This window comes from Rhagoletis pomonella, unplaced genomic scaffold (assembly GCF_013731165.1).
Source record: "Rhagoletis pomonella isolate Grant_MI unplaced genomic scaffold, Rhpom_1.0 Rhpom_scaffold_00002, whole genome shotgun sequence".
Classification (NCBI taxonomy): Eukaryota; Metazoa; Arthropoda; class Insecta; order Diptera; family Tephritidae; genus Rhagoletis; species Rhagoletis pomonella.
In genome coordinates this window covers 95,677,863-95,697,213 of record NW_023458556.1, presented here as the reverse complement: position 1 = coordinate 95,697,213, position 19,351 = coordinate 95,677,863, and the positions used below count along the sequence as shown (strand labels likewise).

Below are 19,351 nucleotides of genomic sequence, written 5' to 3'. Positions count from 1 at the left end.
CGTGTCTAGAGAAAGTTCTTTTTCGCATGGAAACATGCATTTTAAAATGGGAACGCGGTAATCTCTTTCACGAGATAAATTAATAGTATTCAAATGTTATTACTCAACTTGCCTTTCAATGGTTACTTACTTACATTAAATTTCCATACCATATTCCACATATACATATGTACCTTTTCATTCGGAGTCAAAACAGCACTTATTTGCCACACTACCTGCTAGCGTCAATTTACAATATAAGCACGGTTCATAGGCGATGCGGAATTCCCATAAGGACACCTCACACTTATTTTTGAGCATAAGATACCATAAAGAAAAACAAATGTTTTTGGATAAAATACACCCCTGCGCCATGCATACCAGCGACACCAGCGCTACCTATTGGGAACTAGCATACGTTACAAATACTTAAGGCCTTAGTCACATTAGGTGGAGTGCAATAAGGCCCGCGGAAATAACGCCCATGGGTTTTATTTTCCAAAAACAGAGAAATAAAGCCCATGGGCGTTATTTCCATTTCAAAGGGGATATAGCGCCCACCAATAAAAGGCAATAAAGCCCGCGGGCTTTATTTCCTTTACGAAAGAGCAATAATGGCCGCGGGTTTTATTTCCCAAAGAAAAGGAAATAACGCCCACTTGTATTTGGTACACTTGTAGGTTAGTATGATCTATTATTTGATGGTGCAAATAAAAACACTTATTTCACCTTCGTTGCCCAACGTTCGCTGAAATTTCCAGCATCAGGGGCGACTATGTTTATTAAGTCCCAAAAAGAAATACAAGGAAAAAACCAAAGATAATAAAATGAATAATACAAGTGGCCATACATGTGTGTGTGTAAAAACCAGAGACAACAATTATGGACTAATGCAAAAAAACATATACTCACAATAATAAACAATTGTTTCAGAACTTAACATTTATACCTATTTATACACATAATCAATACCACTCTCTATGGTAGTCTTGTCATCAGCGTTGCCAGGTTGGCGTTTTTAACGTCATTTGAACGTTTTTTTTATCCTGTTGACCTTTGGACGTTTTTTGTGTAATAAATGAGGTTTTTTACCTTCCCAGTAATTTTTCTTTATGCAAAATATATTCAGCGTAAAGCGTACTATTTGCTTGTAGGGTAAGTACTTACGCTCACACTTTCGGCAATTTGCTACTAGATCTTGTAAGTAGAACTGGGCATCAATCACGTATGACGACAATCGTCTGAACGATATCGTGTCGAGATTGTGTTGCTTCAAGAAAACCAAAAATTGTTTGATCGTTTGTGCGATATTGTCAACTCGATTCTAGTTTTGCTTCACGTAATATTAACAGTAACACGTAACAGCAAAACAAATGCAAAAATCAGTGTTTTTACGAGGTCGTTTTGTCAGTATCGTTTGTACCACTATCGTTTAAAGTTACGTGATTCATGCCCAGATTTTGAATTATTTTCTTAATAAATCCTTACAAGCTTTGTTTTTTGCACCAGCTGGTTCGAAAGATATTTATTCTTTGGACAAATTACTTAAATATGATGCGAGCAAAGCGCATTTTTGTTTTGATTCTTGGACTAAGGATCCCGCGTTCAACGGCTGCTTGTGTAAACACTTGAGGTGGTAAAAAATGTTCTAGGACGTCCTCAGTTTAAGCAGGTATGCAAGTTATTGCAGAAAACAAATTTCCCCGCTACATAGACGAATCCACAGACTTAACCAATAAGGTACAACTAAGTTTAGTTGTAAGAGTTTGTATAAACCACGAAGTGTTCGATTAATTTGCCGGCCTTATATCAGTACCACCAACTATTAACCATAGAAAACTTTTGGAAAATAATTTTAAATATAGAGCGAGCCGAACAGAGTTTGGAGTTTCAGGTTCTTTCAAGATTTGTACCACAAACAATGTGTTTACCAAATAGTTTCAAATCAAAGAAATCGTTTGATAATGAAATGCTAGAAGACATTTTAATTACACAGGATCTCATGAAATTAAATAAATGTTCGTGCTTTAACTTTAAGCCTAATAAGCGTTTGCTTGAGTTTTTGAAATGTATTCATAAAATTATTTCTAAGCTGTATATATGAATTTATGTACATATGTACACATACATATATATTTTACATATGTATGTATGTACTTAAATTTAAAAATTATCTTACAAATGTTTAAATAAAATGTATTTACCTATGTATAAAATGATTTTTATATTAACGATCTCAAACCAGTTTACATTGAATTTTTACATGTGCTCTGTCGAAACGACATTTTAATATACTTTACGTACATATCGTCGTTTAAACTACAAAACCGCGTATCAACAAAATGCAAAACCGCGTATCAAGATAATGCCAAACCGCATATGTGAGGTCGCATAAATTATTTTCTAGAAAGTAAAAACACTTATATTTCAAAATGGTCCTCTTTTTTATAAAGTAATCGCATTTCTGGCTAGTATATTTCAGGACGAATGGATAAGGATTGAGCCAAGAGCTTGTGTGAGCAAATTCAATTTTTGGCAAAAAATGTGAGTTACGCGGCTTTGCAGAATGACGATACGCGGTTTTGTACTTTAAACGACGATATGTACCTTTATATACAATAAAAGTTTAATAAGAATAATTCTGTGTGTATACATTTGAAAAAGACGATTTTGGGTAGGAAATTACGTTTTTCCAGACCAAGAGGGACGTTTTCTCATGCCGAAGACCTAGCAACACTGCTTGTCATTACTAAATTGTTTATTTTGCTATGCATAACATGTAGGCGCCCGCGATGTTGTCCGTATCTTCTTTTTTGTTGATGTATTCTCCCTTTTTGTAATATTCTTAGGTTCTCCAATGTGTATCTCGTCATTTTTCTTGTCAATAATTCTAGTGCTAGTGAAATCAGCTGTGTGACCGCTATTTAATATGTGCTGAGATAGGGTTGTGCTGTGTTAAAGCGCAGTTAGTCAACGACGTAGCGTAAACGTAGGTTGACGTACGTAGCAGCATATAAAATTTACTGTTGATAGAGAGAGAGAAGCAACGGCAACGTCACCGCCATTCGGTGGTGAGTTTTCGTTAACACGCGAGTACCATAAGGTAGATCGTGTCTGCGGCAACCTACGTCTACGTTACGTCGTTGACTGTTTGCGCTTTTATTGTTTCCTTACATCTGTTTGATGTTCAGCTATGCGAACACCTAATGCGCGTTTTGTTGTCCCTATGTACACTTTACCACAGTTTTCGTTCTCTTTACTCTTACATTTTATTTCATAAACAACGTTGTTTTGTTGCTGTATGTCTAGTGGGCTTTTTGTTCTTGTGTAGATTCTAGCTAACGTGTTATTTGTTTTGTAGGCGAGAGTTATATTTTGTTCCTTTAATGTGCAGCGATCAAATTTTTCGCTTAGTTTGGGGATGTAAGTGACGTTGTAGTACTTCTTTGGTGTATTTGTTGTTGCTGTGGTTGGCGTATTTATTTATTCTCATTGCTTCTTGTTTTATTAGTTCGCGTATCACGTGGTCGGGATAACTGTTGCTTTTCAAAATACTGTGTATTTTTTCTTTCTTGGCTTTGTGAAATTTTTGGTGGCTTATCGTCAGTATTTTGTGTATAAGATTTTTCGCGGTGTTCATTCTATATTTTGTTGGTTGGGAAGAGAGATAATTGATCAGGCGTCCAGACGACGTTGGTTTGGAGTACCAGTTTAGAACAATATTGTTGTTGTTTTTGTGTATACGGACATCAAGGAAAGGTATGCTCGCGTTTTCTTCCATTTCCATGGTAAACTGAAGTTTGGGGTGGCATTTGTTTAGAATCTCTATAATTGTATTCACGTCGTTGCGTTTTGTTATTGCAAAAATATCGTCTACATATTTGTTGATCAACTTAATGTCAATATTGAAGTGTTGTTTCGGCTCGAGATGGTGTTGTCCAGAACGTCGTCCATAATGATGTCGGCAATTGTTGGTGAGAGGGGGTTACCCATTGGCATTCCAAATGTGTGGGTGTATAGTTTGTTATTGCACATGAAGTAGTTATCTTTAAGTCAGAAGTCAAGAATTTGTTGGAATTTATTCTTTGGAATACTGGTTGTCCGTTGTATTTTGTCCCACTCATTCATAAAAATCATAGCTAACGTTGTCGGTATATTTGTAAACAAAGAAATGGCATCGAACGCCACTTAAACATCTTCATCACATACACTTATATTCATTAATCTCTCTTTTAAGTTAAACGCATTCTTCACATTGTATCTCTCTGAAATCAATGGCTTGAGTATTTCTCCGACATATTTGGATAACTTGTAACAGGGGACCATGACTGACCCTTGATTTATTTCATAAAAAGGAAATAAAGCCCGTGAGTAGTATTTTCTCTGGCTTTATTTACGGAAACATTCTAATTATGTATACAGGCATACATTTGCATAAAATGGAACGTATTTTAAACGAATTGCTCTCTATTTTTGCATACAGTGTAGTTCTGCGTTAAATTCCCTTCTGCAGTATACACATAAAATTGAACGGTATTTTTGCCAATAACTGATAAACGAATTATTGGAAATTAAATGTAAATTCTTAACAGTTTTTAGCCTTCAATGCGATGCGCATATTTGTTCTCAGCGTCTTAGGTTTTTCAGTGGTGGCGCGCAAACGCGGACTGCCGCGGTTGATCGCCAACAGGCTCGCGGGGTTTATTTAATTTTTAAGGAAATGAAGCCCGCAGGCGTTACTGCCATATCGAAAGGGAAATAATGCCCACCGACAAAAGGCAATAAAGCCCGCGGACTTAATTTCTTTTTCGAAAAGGCAATAACGCCCGCGGGCTGTATTTCTTTTTTTAGGAAATAAAGCCCATGGGCGTCACCCGTCATACTATGGTCAAATTCATATCAAGGCAACCAATCGGTTTTCAAAAAAATTATAAAATAAAGCAAATAATAAATGAAAACAAAAATGCAAATAAATTTCAAAAAACATGACTCGGCACCCGATCATATCAGGAGATCAGAAATTTGGGGTTTCTAACCCCAGGCACCACAAGCAAATACCATAACGTGGATCGGAATCTCGGCCTTTCCGACTACTTAAAAAAAAATTAAAAGCGCTGTGGAGCGGAAACCAGGCCTTTCCGCCCGCAGCCTACACACCCAAGGAACAATAAAAGGTCTAAGACAATGAAGCAGTAATCTAGGAATAGCAGATAAGAAAAAGTGACTCAGGAACTCGTCCTTTCTGATTGCTTAACCATGGCGGCTCGGAAACTAGTCCTTTCCGACCGCCTACTACTCCAATACGTATGCGGGTCACAAGTCCTTTCCGACTGCTGCAGATAACTTATTGCTGAACACATATATTTACCATAAATAATAGTGCATTGAAATTTCAACCACGTTTATGTCATTTAACCATTTTCTTCATTGGCAGCAGTTACAGAAGAAGTTATTTATTTATTTATTTGAAAATATCTCCAAAAATGGAGTTTTTTATGAATAAAAATAGTTTCTTAAAGATTAAAAAAACCCTCAAAAACCAAACAGTTTTAAGCTTAAAAAATCGATATAAAAATATTTCAAAAAAATGTTCAACGGAATCGTAATAATGAGATTTTTGGTACCGTTTTTTACTTTCTTCAAAGTTTGGTATAAGATAAACTAACTTAACTGGACCAAAACTATTCTGATTTAGACTTACATTGGAAAAGTATTTTCTCACCTTTTTATTGCTTTGCAAATAAACTCATTCAAGATATGAAAGAGAAAGGTAGGATGAACGAGCGTCATTCTAAGTTGAATTAAGATGTGTCGGTATTTAAAAAAATTGAGACGTGAATGAGTTTGTTTTGTTTGAAATAAAATGGCCCAGTTTTAAGTGTTTCTTAAACCAATCTTTGAAAAAATTTAAATTTTTTTAAATATTTTTAAGCAAATTTTTTCATTTTACCGTTTTGTAATCTGAGAAGACTTTTCAAAAACTTCTTTAATAGTAGGAGATCCGACAAGGGCACGACATTCACCCATCTGTTTAATTGATTGAAATCTACTTTATGGGAAATTCAACGTGTTAGGAAATATTTCGCGAGTGGGTTGGCTGAAAAAATATATTTTTAATTAACTATTCAAAATATATATTTTTTTATTTAATTTTGCACTCATTTGTTTAATGAACAAATTACATATATACCAATCGAAAGCATAAAGTCTATAGAATGTGTTAAACATATTAGTGAAAATTACTAATATTACTTACCTGTTCATACCTGCCAACCCAATGGGTTAGACTAGAATAGACAAACCAACGTCTTCACAATTCTATAGGCTTAATACTTTCGATTGGTGTATAATTTGTTCACTAAACAAACGAGTACAAAAATATCTAATTAAAAATATCCTGGCCAGGATTTTTTCAGCCAACCCACTCGCGAAATAGTTATTAACACGTTAAATTTCATACAAAATAGATTTCATCCATTAAACAGATGGGTGAAGGTCGTGCCCTTGTCGGATCTTGGACTATAAGAAACTATTTTTATTCATAATAAACTAAATTTTTGAAGGTATTTTCCAATCGGTTCAGAGAAATAACGCGAGATTTAGACAAAAATTCTAAAGTCTTGAAATGAATTTAATCACAGTTTGTTAACTTTTGAAATGACTACGACATTATGTCGTATATTCGGTACAAGCTAGAGATGGGCAAAACAGCCCATTTTGCAAAACAGCAAATTTTGAGAGAAAAATCACCTAACTTCCGTGATCATGCGTGACTGAAATTTTGACTGACGTGAGCGTGCGTGAGTTAGTTTTCCGTCAATCACGTAATTTTCACATATATAGCCCTAACCGCCAAAAAGATGTAAGCGATTTTTTTTAATTTTCTTTTTGATGCAGAAATGTTCCTAGAGCGTCAAAATTAAAACTTAGAAGAAATGTCACTTACATCTTTTTGGCGGCTAGGGCTTGATGTACATACCGTTACCCTAATATAGGAAGGCCCTATCTCACATTTTTGTTCTTTCAAGCATAGTTTAAAAGAAAACTTCGACAGTTGCGAATGTCGTCGAAGTGCTGATTTTTATTAAACATAATATTTCATCTAACGTGTTTTCAATGTCTATAAGATATATTGTGAGCTATTTTACAGATTTTGTATAAATCTAGATTCGAAATGAAAATGAGACAGGGCCTTTCTATATTAAAGTAACGATATGATGTGAATTTTCAATTAAAATAAAATCGTAAGGTTTAACTTATTTACTGTATTCACTTTTGACGAATTTAAAGGTACGTACAACAGATGAATCTGCAGAAACAGTTTTTGAAGATATTAATTCGAAAATACAGATTTATTTCAAAAAATCAGAAAACAAAAATTGGGCCGATGTTTTAAAATTCTGGGAGTAAACTTAATATTTTCCACTTCTTAGAAGCCTTTAAAATTTTAAACATACCAGCTCAGCAACTATTGAAAGAGTTTTTTCTGTGTGAGGCAGAATTTTAGAAAAGAGACGTACACGATTGCTTGGTGAAAACCTCGACAAATATTATTTTTAAACAAAAATATGAGTTAATGTTATTTTAAAATTAAAAAATAATAATAATAATAGTGCGTTCATGCCTGGTAAGGCGTTTGGCCAAGCGTTTTTTAACAATACTCGTGCGATAAAGCCTACTTATATGAAATCCTATTTATACAAATAAAGTCTCAATTGAAAAACAAAATTCAGTGAAGAAGCGTGCGTGATTAAAAAACTAGGCGTCGTGAGCGTGCGTGAACGTGATTGAAAAAAATATAAGAGAACGTGATTGAAAAAAAATATATATAAGAGAACGTGAGTGTGCGTGATTTACAAAACCCTCAACGTGAGCGTGCGTGAACGTGAGGCAAAATCACTTACGCGCCCATCTCTAGTAAAAGCATACCATTTTAGGCACATTTAGAACGTAGCCAAATAACTTATCGGGAAATTTTCTCTTATTTTCATAGGCATTTCAACGGCTTTTCCAATAGCCTTTCTGCTTCATAAATTTTTTAAAACATAAGGGGTGTTCACAGGGTTCCCAGGTGTCCGTTTTTGAGCGGACTGTCTGGTTTTTAGTCTCTTTGTCCGGGCGACATTAAAACAAGAACCGTACTTTGTAGTGTCGTATTTTTTCTTATTCGAGAAGCAAAGTCTCCTCATAAATCTGAAAACTCATACGAATTACTCGTATGTTTTAAAAGTGGCCCCGCAAATTTATGAAATAGTCGATGCAAATTGTTTTGAAACGGATTGGTTGCAAGTGTATTGATTTGGTCAGTCAATACTTTTGCGTATTTATCGATACCGATTTAAAAAAAGCGTACAACAGCCCAAAATATGGAATACTAGCAGCTAAAGGGAGTCTCGCCTAAGAAAAGCCAAATGTAGGGGAGAGAACAAAGCTTTTAATGCTGAGTAAAATGATAAATTTATGTATATAAATTTCCCATATAGGTTTTATGACAATTATGTGATAAAAAATAAGGCTTCTCTAAAAATCCTTACAGAGTGCAGTCATAGGGTTTATTTAAGTTTTGTTTAAAAGAATTACTCCAGGTTAGGGATGGCAGCGATTAATCATATGATTAAATTATTCTATAATTTTTGTCCAATTTACGATTTAATTGTATCGTAGTTTTGTGTTACATTAATCGATTATTAATCGATTAATTGTAATATAATTGTAAAAATATTTTCACGAAATATGAATTCTGCACCAAATTAATTCAAGAAATATGAATTCTTGTTTAAAATCCATCCTTCGATCTTTGGGCCTCTCATAATTCTCTTGTACACAAACGAAGGCGAAGAGTTAATGATTTGGATCACCCATAAAAGGAAATGCGGTTTTATTTAAATTGTCAAGTCCAATAACTAAAACAGAATATCATCGACGCTTGCAAAAAAATAAAAATAAAACGCTTATTAAAACTTTTGATTTTGCAACCTTGGGTAAATAAAATAATTATCGCCGCTAAAAATACTCGTTTTATTTTATTTAAGGCTAATTAACAGTGAATTAGAAATTTTGTATGGAAAAGTGTTTTTGTGAATACTCACTGTAAAAAAATTACTTTAAAAATTCGATTAATCGATTATTTCTCAATAATTACAATTAATTTTTTTTTTGCTTGTGATTAATCATATCATATCATATGTTTTTGCAAAACCGCCCATCGACCAATTGCACAACCGCATATTTTACGGCGACCAAATTTTACAGGAGAGCGAAAGCCCGGTCTTTCTTTGAAGGCATTGCCTTGATAGCCGGTATTTTCTCTAGCTATTATTTTACAGATCTGTTGTTTTAATAACGAGTTTACGATTATTATGCGCAAATCTCGATGCCTGGATTTCAGGGTTACCAAATCTCATTTTTGCCACAACGGCGATTTTGCAACCAGTCGATGGGCGGTTTTGCAAAAACATCGACTATATGATTAAGTAATCGATTATTTTATTTTTTTTTGCCATCCCTACTCCAGGTTATTTGGATTTAAACGATCTTGTCGTTCGATTAATATTCGCCCCGTTTTTGAAAACAAATATTATCGGCGGAGTAATTTTTTCTACTCCTGTGTCTATCGCATGTGTAGAAAGCATTTTTACCACTATGCAATTCATATAGACAGATGAAAGAAACTGCATCGTTTAAACGTTCCTTATTCTTGCTCAGAATTAAAAAAAAAAAATTAATAATGTAACAACGTTCCTAATATAAACAAAATCTGATAAATGTGGGTTATTCAAACAACTCATTTTCAGCGCCGCCTAGCGGATAATTTTTTTCTTATATTGCATTGTCGTGAGAACCAAGCGTGAGTGCCAAATTTCAGACCGATAGCTTCAGTGGAATTGACTGAAATGTTGGTTGCAAAATTGCAGGACATATGTACAAGTGAAGTTAAATAAAAGTTTGTAAACACAAAGATTAGAAAAATCGGAATCGTAATAATGAGATTTTTGGTACTGTTTTTTTAAACTTTCTTCAAAGATTGGTATAAGAAAAACTTGTTTAACTGGACCAAAACTATTCTGATTTAGACTTATTAAGTATCATTGGAAAGGTATTTTCTCACCCTTTTTATTTCTTTGCAAGTAAACTCATGCAAGATATGAAAGAGAAAGGTAGGATGAACGAGCGTCATTTCAAGTTGAATTAAGATGTGTCGGTATTTAAAAAAATTGGGGCGTGAATGAGTTTGTTTTGTTTGAAATAAAACGAGTGGAAAAATACCTTTCCACTGATACCTCAAAAGTCTACATCGGAATAGTTTTGGCCCAGTGATTCAAGTTTTTCTTAAACCAATCTTTGAAAAAATTGAAATTTTTTTTAATATTTTTAAGCAGATTTTTCAAGCTTGAACTGTTTTCTCATCTGAGAAGATTTTTTTTTCAAAAAGTTCTTTTATAGTAGGAGATCCGACAAGGGCACGACCTTGACCCATCTGTTTAATAGATGAAATCTACTTTGTGTGAAATTTAACGTCTTGGGAAATAATTCACGAGTGGGTTGGCTGAAAAAATATATTTTTAATTAAATACTCAAAATTTATTTATTTTTTTTTAATTTTGCACTCATTTTTTTAATGAGCAAATTACATATATACCAATAGAAAGCATAAAGTCTATAGAATGTATTGAACAGATGAGTGAAAATTACTAATATTACCTACCTGTTCTTACCTGTCAACCCGATGGGTAGGCCAGGAAAAAATAGACAACCCAACGTCTTCACATTCTATAGGCTTAATACTTTCGATTGGTATATAATTTGTTCACAAATCAAAGGAGTACAAAATTAAAAAAAATATAATAATTTTTGAATATCTAATTAAAAATATCATGGGCAGGATTCTTTCAGCCAACCCACTCGCGAAATATTTATTAACACGTTAAATTTCATACAAAATAGATTTCATCCATTAAACAGATGGGTGAAGGTCGTGTCCTTGTCGGATCTTAGACTATAAGAAGCTATTTTTATTCACAAAAAAACTAAATTTTTTAAGATATTTTCAAATATAATAAATTTTGTAATCCCGGCGGTAAAGCCGCAACTTTTTATGCTGATACTGTCTAAAGCTAAGTGTACACGGTAGAGAAATAACGCGGGATTTAGACAAAAATTCTAAAGTCTTGAAATGAATTTAATCACAGTTTGTCAACTTTTGAAATAACTACGACATTATGTCGTATATTCGGTACAAGCTAGATCTGGGCAAAACACATGATTTTCTACGTGACACTTTGTGTCACGCTTTTTCAAGCAAGAGCGTGAGCGGTTTTGAGAGAAAAATCACCTAACTTCCGTGATCGTGCGTGACTGAAATTTTGGCTCACGTGAGCGTGCGTGAGTTAGTTTTCCGTCAATCACGTAATTTTTACATATCTAGCCCTAACCGCCAAAAAGATGTAAGCGATTTTTTTAAATTTTCTTTTTGATGCAGAAATGTTCCTAGAGCGTCAAAATTAAAACTTAGAAGAAATGTCACTTACATCTTTTTGGCGGTTAGGGCTTGATATGTATGTACATACCGTTACCTTAATATAGAAAGGCCCTATCTCATATTTTTGTTCCTTCAGGCATGGTTTAAAAGAAAACTTCGACAGTTGCGAATTTCGTCGAAATGCTGATTTTTATTAAACATAATATTTCATCTAACGTATTTTCAATGTCTATAAGATATATTCAGGGCTATCACAGAATCCATCGTAGCTTCGATTTTCGTGAAATCTACGAAAGTGCTATCACAGAATCCGAATAGCTACAAACATAAATTCGAAATTCGTAGAGAGCCTTCATTGAATCCGTTCGTAATGAAGATTCGTACAGATAGTCTACGACGAGATTATGCTGTCGGAACAAAATTTAAAATCACTCAATCTTAAAAATAGTGGAAGAAAGCTGCATTATTTTTAATATTAAATATTTATTATACTCCAAATTTGTTATAGTTTGATATAATTCCATATATTTGTGTAAACGTAGACGTAAAATACCAATGCTATACATACATACATATGCACATACACGCATTCATCTGCTAGACGCTATTTAATGAATTAAAATTTTGCATAAATCGAGGAAATAATAGTTTAGCAACAATTTATTAGGAAATAAACCTAATTACTTAATATCATAAAAATTTATTTAAAAAAAAATTTTTTTCTATTTGAAATAATAAAATCTAAGCTAGAAATAAACTAAAAAAAAATATTTATTAAAAAAATAAACAAAAATTAAATAAAAAAGAAAAAAATCTCCACTGCCCACGACTCGGACTCGAACTCGGCTCTCTCAATTGGCAGTCTAGTGCTTTGTACACTCGGCCATTGCGCCTGATTCGGCAGCGCGAGCAAAATAACATACATAAATGTCTGTTGTTTCCTTTGCACTAACTGATTTCGAATCATCGTTCGAAGCTGGCAACGATATTTTCGAGTTCACTCGGATTCAGTGATAGCAATTTTTTCGTATTCGTAGCGGGCATTCGGATTCGTAGATTTTCTACGATGGATTCCGTGATAGCCCTGATTGTGAGCTATTTTACAGATTTTGTATAAATCTAGATTCGAAATGAAAATGAGACAGGGCCTTTCTATATTAAAGTACCGATATGTATGTGAATTTTCAATTAAAATAAAATCGTAAACTTCTAAGGTTTAACTTATTACTGTATTCAATTTTGACGAATTTAAAGGTACGTACAACAGATGAGCCCATTTTAGCCAAATAACTTATCGGGAAATTTTCTCTTATTTTCATAGGTTTGTCAACGGCTTTTCTAACAGCCTTTCTGCTTCGTAAAGGGGCATATGGGTCATTCCATACAATGTTTACACCTCAATATTTTTTTGGGGTGAAATATATTTTTTTACATTGTTTATCGAAAAAAGAAGACACCTATTTTCTTATTTCGTCATGATATTCGAAAATCTCGAAAAAAAAATTCCCGAAATTTTGAACTCACGGATAAGTATACTTTTTTAATTGTTTGCAGTTAATAAACTATTCTTCGGAGAAAATCAGTTAAGGCATCAAAATTGCTTAATTACCTCGGCTTTCCATGAGAGTGTGAGATAGATTACAATAAAAAAAGTGTTGCATTAAAAAATCGCATTTTTTATTTTTTTGTTTTTTTATTAACTTTATGTTTGATTTTTATTTTTTTCAACCTGAATAGTTGTCATACTTTCTTGAGTAAGCTGTAAAAATTTGAAAATGGAAACACTAAAACTGTAGAAGTTACTAGTTTTTTCATACCTGCGTACATAAAGTTTATAATCAAGTTTATGTACGCAGGTATGAAAAAACTCGATTTTGCGGAAGATTTACGGGCCTTTACGCGTTGGCGACGGCGAGTACCGCAGGCGAGGGAACGATGAGCTGTATGAGCTTTACAACGACATGGACATAGTGCAGCGAATTAAATACAGCGGCTCCGATGGCTTGGTCATGTCGTTCGAATGGACACTGACGCTCCAGCTCTGAGAGTATTCAACTCGGAACCCGCTGGTGGTAGCAGAGGAAGAGATGGAAAGACCAGGTGGAGAAGGACTTGACTTCACTTGGAATTTCCAATTGGCGCCAGTTGGCACAGAAAAGAAACGACTGGCGTGCTTTGTTGAACTCGGCCAAAATCGCTTAGGCGGTTACAGCGCCAAATAAGAAGAAGAAGAAGTTTTGTGTTACATTAATCGATTAATTGTAAAATAATTTTAAAAATATTTTCAAGAAATATGAATTCTGCACCAAATATTTTAAAGAAATATTGGGCCTCTCATAAATCTCTTGTACACAAACGAAGGCGAAGAGTTAATGATTTGGATAAATACGTTTTTATTTAAATTGTCAAGTCCCAGAACTAAAACAGAATATCATCGACGCACATAGGGGTATTTGGCCGATGTTGCCGTGGTCCGATTGTAGGAACACGCATATTTACGCGCTCATCTCGGCGAGGAGAAGGTTTAAAGCTCAAACAGTCAACGACGTAGCGTAGACGTAGGTTGACGCAGACACGATCTACCTTATGCGATTCGCGTGTTAACGAAAACTCACCACCGCATGGCGGTGACGTTGCCGTTACTTTTCTCTCTCTCTATCAACAGTAATTTTGACATGCTGCTACGCACGTCAACCTACGTTCAAGCTACGTCGTTGACTAACTGCGCTTTTATATCTAGGTTAAAACATTAACAGAGTTTCCACCTGTTAGAAATTTTTGTTCAATTAGTTAAATAAATTGCTGCAATATGGGTATCAATGTAAATGGGTGGGCAACCTCCCACCACCGGTGCCACCGGTTTAAAAAATCAATTTCAGTTCTAATTTAGAGAATTATATAATTCAAATATGTACTATTACAGAGGTGTGAAAATGTAATAAAACTACATTTTTGTAATAATTACAGTAATATAAAAGTCTTATTTTTTGTTAAGAGAATGTTGTAAGCAGGGCCGTAGCCAGGATTTTTTTCGGGGGGGTTCTGGCAATTTTTTTTTCACTTTTATTTCAACATATTTTGATTAAAAGAAAAATACTGATAAAAATAAAATATTTCACACAAACAACAAAAAATAAAATAATAGATAATCCCATGATGCTATTGCCTGAAAATTTTAAAATGCACTTAGTGGCATTGTGCTACTATGATAGCACGGCCGAGTAATCATAGTCAACTTATGTATAGTATAGACTGCATGACTCCCCATAAAAAAAAAACGGTACTATTTTCCACTGGAATTATAAAATCTATTATACTTTAAGACTTCCACCAAGATATCTCGCAAAAATACTAAGATTTACGTAAGGTGGACGGATTTGAAAATACCTCCAAAAATTGAGTTTTTTATTAATAAAAACAGATTTTTTAAAATATTTTTTGAAAAATCACCTCAGATTACTAAACAGTTTAAGCTTAAAAATCTTGCATAAGAATATTTGAAAAAAAAAATTCTACAGAAACATAATAATGAGATTTTTGATGCTGTTTTTGAACCTTTTTCAAAGACTGGTTTAAGAAAAACTTGAATAACTCAGTCAAAACCTTACCAATTTAGACTTATGAGGTATCACTAGAAAGGTATTTTCTCATTCTTTTAATTTCTTTGCGAATAAGCTCATTCAAAATATGAAAGAGGAAGGTAAAATAAACGAGTGTCATTCCATGTTGATTTAAGAAGTAATGATATTTGATAAGGAAAAAATTGGGACGTGAATGAGTTTTTTTGAAAAGAAATAAAGAGTGAGAAAATACCTTTCCACTTATACATCATAAGTCTATATCGGTAAAGTTTTGGAGCAGTTATTCAAGTTTTTCTTACACAAATCTCTGAAAAGGGTTAAAAAATAGCATCAAAAATCTTATTATTATGATTCCGATGATACAATTTTTTAATATTTTTATGTAGATTTTTTTAAGCTTAAACTGTTTTGTCATTTGAGAAGATTTTTTCCAAAAAATCCTTTAAGAAACTATTTTTATTCATAAAAAACTTCATTTTTAGGGGTCTTTTCAAACCGGTCCCGCTCACGTAAATCTTAATAATTTTCCGAGATATTTTGGTAGAAGTCTTAAAATATACTAGATTTGGTAATCCCACCGGAAAAACCGCAACTTTTTTACCTTTTACCTTTTCACGCGCCAAATAAAATAGGTTTGCAACTCGCAAAAACATCGATGTTGGGAAAAAAACATTTATGTTAGCAGCTTATATAAAAACATCGATGCATCGATGTTTCCATCGATCCATCCAGCTCTAGTGTGAGTACCAAAAATATTTTTCTTTATCCCAATCACGAAAATTAATTTGTTGAAATTTTTCAATAGAACACCGCTGTATTGTACCAATCTTTTGCAATAGAGCAATCTTTTTGTACCAATAGAGCAATATAAAAATGCACAAATCTGTACAAATGTACCAATCAAGTGTCACCGTCTTAGAAATTTATACAATTAAAAAAAATCAAAAAATTTTCGTAAAAATGTCGAGTTTTTTAACTAGATTCTGAGTATGTAGTTTTGTAGCCCATCGAATTCTAGTAGAATAAAGTATAAGTTTCAAATGGCTAAAAATTAGGATTGTTTTTTTAGAATTTTTAGATAGCTCGATATTTGTACGAAAGTTTGTTGATTTTTTTTAATATAGCACAAAGTTGGAAACTTGGATTTACACGGGTTTTGTTAAAGAATGAACTATATTTTTATAAAAAAAATAACCAAAATAATACTTTAAAACTTGGAAAAAAGTGGTTCGGCTATAATTTTTTCACCACGGTATGTATTTTTTAATATCTTTAATTGGGCATGCACATTGTAAATAAAGGAAGTACATAACAAAACTTAAAAAATATGCCTTTCTTGCCTTTTTCAAAGCTCGTTTTGCCTTTTTTCAAGTTTTTAATGCCTTAAAATTCTGCATTTTTACATTTCGGGGTCAGGACACCTAAACCCCCCCCGTAAATACGGCCTTGGTTGTAAGTATTAACTTGGAGTAAATTAGCGTCCTCAATTACTGAAATATTTTCAACGTATTGCTTTTCCATACCAAGGTTATTAAGTGCATCGAGTTTGGTACAAATTGATAAATCGGTTACCGATATATACATTTGTGGTCATAAGTGGGCGGCGCCACGCCCATTATCCAAAAAATTATAATAATCTAATTTAATGATAAGAGGTTATTCCAAGAATCGATTTTGAATGAATTAGCTTCAGTAGTTACTGATTTAGCGCAGTTTTCGTGTTTCTGTAAATTACCGTTATATGGAAAGTGGGCGTGGTCATCGCCCGATTTCAAGGATTATTAGCAGATATGTTAGACATAGTCTAAGCAAGGCTCATACCGGGTTTGGTACGGGTTAGTGAAGCGGACTCTGAGATACAGCATTTCATCATAAGTGGGTGGGGCCACTCCCATTTTCGAAAAATTTCATAATAATCATAATTTGTCCCAAAGTTTTACTTCGCATACCAATTTTCAACAATTTGGATACAATATTTACTGCAATATTGTAGACTTATCTAAATTTAAAAGCTTGTATACCAAGGTTTTGCAACCGGTCAATGAACGGTTTTGCAAAAACATCGACGATATGATTAATTAATAGATTATTTTATTTTTTTTGCTATTTGATTGAAAATTTTGAAGCGTATATTTTCAGATTTAAAATTGATCCAATTTGAAAAGAGAAATAGAATTTCATTACAAACTGTTGAGGATATGACGGGCGTATTCATAGTAAAAATAAAGTCAACACTGGAGGCAGTCTCAGCTTTTTGTCATAATTTCCAACGAGTTTAACGTGGAATGGATCACATAATTTGATAATTAACGTAAATGATCGATAGCTAACAGTTTTAGGCATATATGTAATACTTCTATATTGGCAGTAAGCTAACTTCTCAATGTGTAAGCATTCCGAAATCAAAGCGAGACAGTCTAGTACCGTTTTTGTCAATGTATTGTGTACTTGAGTGCCGTTTTTGTATATGTGTTGTGTACATGTTTATTTATAAACGTATGTGTTTCTATTCTTTCGTACGTGTTCATTGATATATCTGTACTGTAGTGTTTTCGGACGGTACTAGCTCTTACTGCCAATATAGGAGTATTACATATATGGTTTTAGGTATGTACATATATTTGAATTCAAAAAAATTTACATAATATTTTTGTTCGTCTATACAAGATTAAAAACGATAATCACTTTTTCGATAGATTGTCAAATATCTTCCTTCATATACAAACATACATATGTACATATGTGTATGAATACGAATTACATGATTTTTCGATTATTGACAATAATAAAAAGCAAAGGTATGAAACCAAATAGCATTTTTTTAAGTTTTTTCTAACTTGATACTATGGTACTTAAATTAAAAATTGTTGATATATTTGATCCATTTTTTGTTTCTTTTACGATACATTTTTTCATGACGTCGCGGCAACACTGATTGCATTGTCATGACAACCAAGCGTGTGTGCCAAATTTCAGACCGATAGCTTCAGTGGAATTGACTGAAATGTTGGTTGCAAAACTGCAGGACATATGTACAAGTGAAGTGAAATAAAAGCTTAAAAAAAAGCTATTAAGCGCTGTAACTTCAAAGGAAAAATATTTGTAAAAGTTGAATAAAGGACAGACGTGCATGGTATAATTTAATTTTTATTAAAAACTCCACGCCTAGTACAACGAAATTTATATTTAGTATGCTCTACATTCATATGTTTATGCTAGTACTTCACTAGAAGACATATCTTGGAATGGATTGAAAATACAACCCACTTCAAGATTAAGGCCCCTATTATGAGTTGCATCCGATCTTCGACCGTGGTCGAAAGTGCTGATCGAGCGAATTTTCATTTGGTATTATGACGCTCATTCGATGAAGAATTGCGCTATTGTGAATTTCGCTCGTTTAGGTTGTTCACAATAGTATATTTCTCACCGCTGAGAAGCTTTGTTTACAAATCGAGCAAACTAAATAGTGTGCTTATACATGTGTACATATCTAAATTTGTGTAAATTAAAATGAATAAAAAAGAAAGCAAGTTTGGTAAAACGTGGTAAAAATTAGTACAACGGAGTTCTGGTTCAACGATTCGTCAGAGCAGGCTTTCCCAAAGTGGGTACCGCGGCGTATGCCTAGGGTACCTCTAGTGGCTAGAGTATACTAGTGGTGCGGGCAAATTCTTTAAACTTTCAATACACAACGCAAGCTTTTTGTTCAAACTTCAACATGGCGGCCAGAAAATCAAAAAAAAAAATGATTTTTATTAAAATTACCTTCAGCGGCTCCTCAAAACCCATACACAACACAAATGGCTTGCAGCAAAGGGATATTTCGCTTGTGTGGTGTATTTCGCTCTTAAGCGTAGTTTCCCAGTACGTTTTGTCAACGAAAAATTGAATCAGAAAATTTTCAGAAAAATAGCCGAGAACGTCGGTACTTTTGTAGACCTAATCCGCGTTTCATCCAAGTTTTTTCTCGTTTTCGGATTTTATTCTGGCTGGGCTGTTCTCGTAACAAGCGCAGCAGCTTCGCGTAGTGTATATGTTACTTATTCTTTGGAACTTCACAATCACACTGTGAAAGTGAATCAACACGATTTTAGAGGCAGTCGAAAACGAACTTATAAAAAGTTTGAAAACTTGTGAATTTTTTAGTTTGCAACTTGACGAAAGTACCGACGTAGTGGGACTTAATGTTCTTCTCGTGTTAGTGAGGTACCCATTCGCAATGCAAATCGAAGAAGAACATTTGATGAGCGAAGTACTAGAGACTTACACCACTAGGGATGAAATTTTCAAAGCTATCGACAAATTTGTG

At 33.6% G+C, this 19,351-nt stretch overlaps 1 protein-coding gene across 1 annotated transcript in view; it reads left to right on the top strand.

Moving 5' to 3' along the window:
• Window positions 1-19,351, top strand: part of LOC118734214 (DEAD-box helicase Dbp80) — a 410,640-nt gene that overhangs the window by 261,037 nt on the left and 130,252 nt on the right. The gene's annotated exons all lie outside the window — the stretch shown is intronic.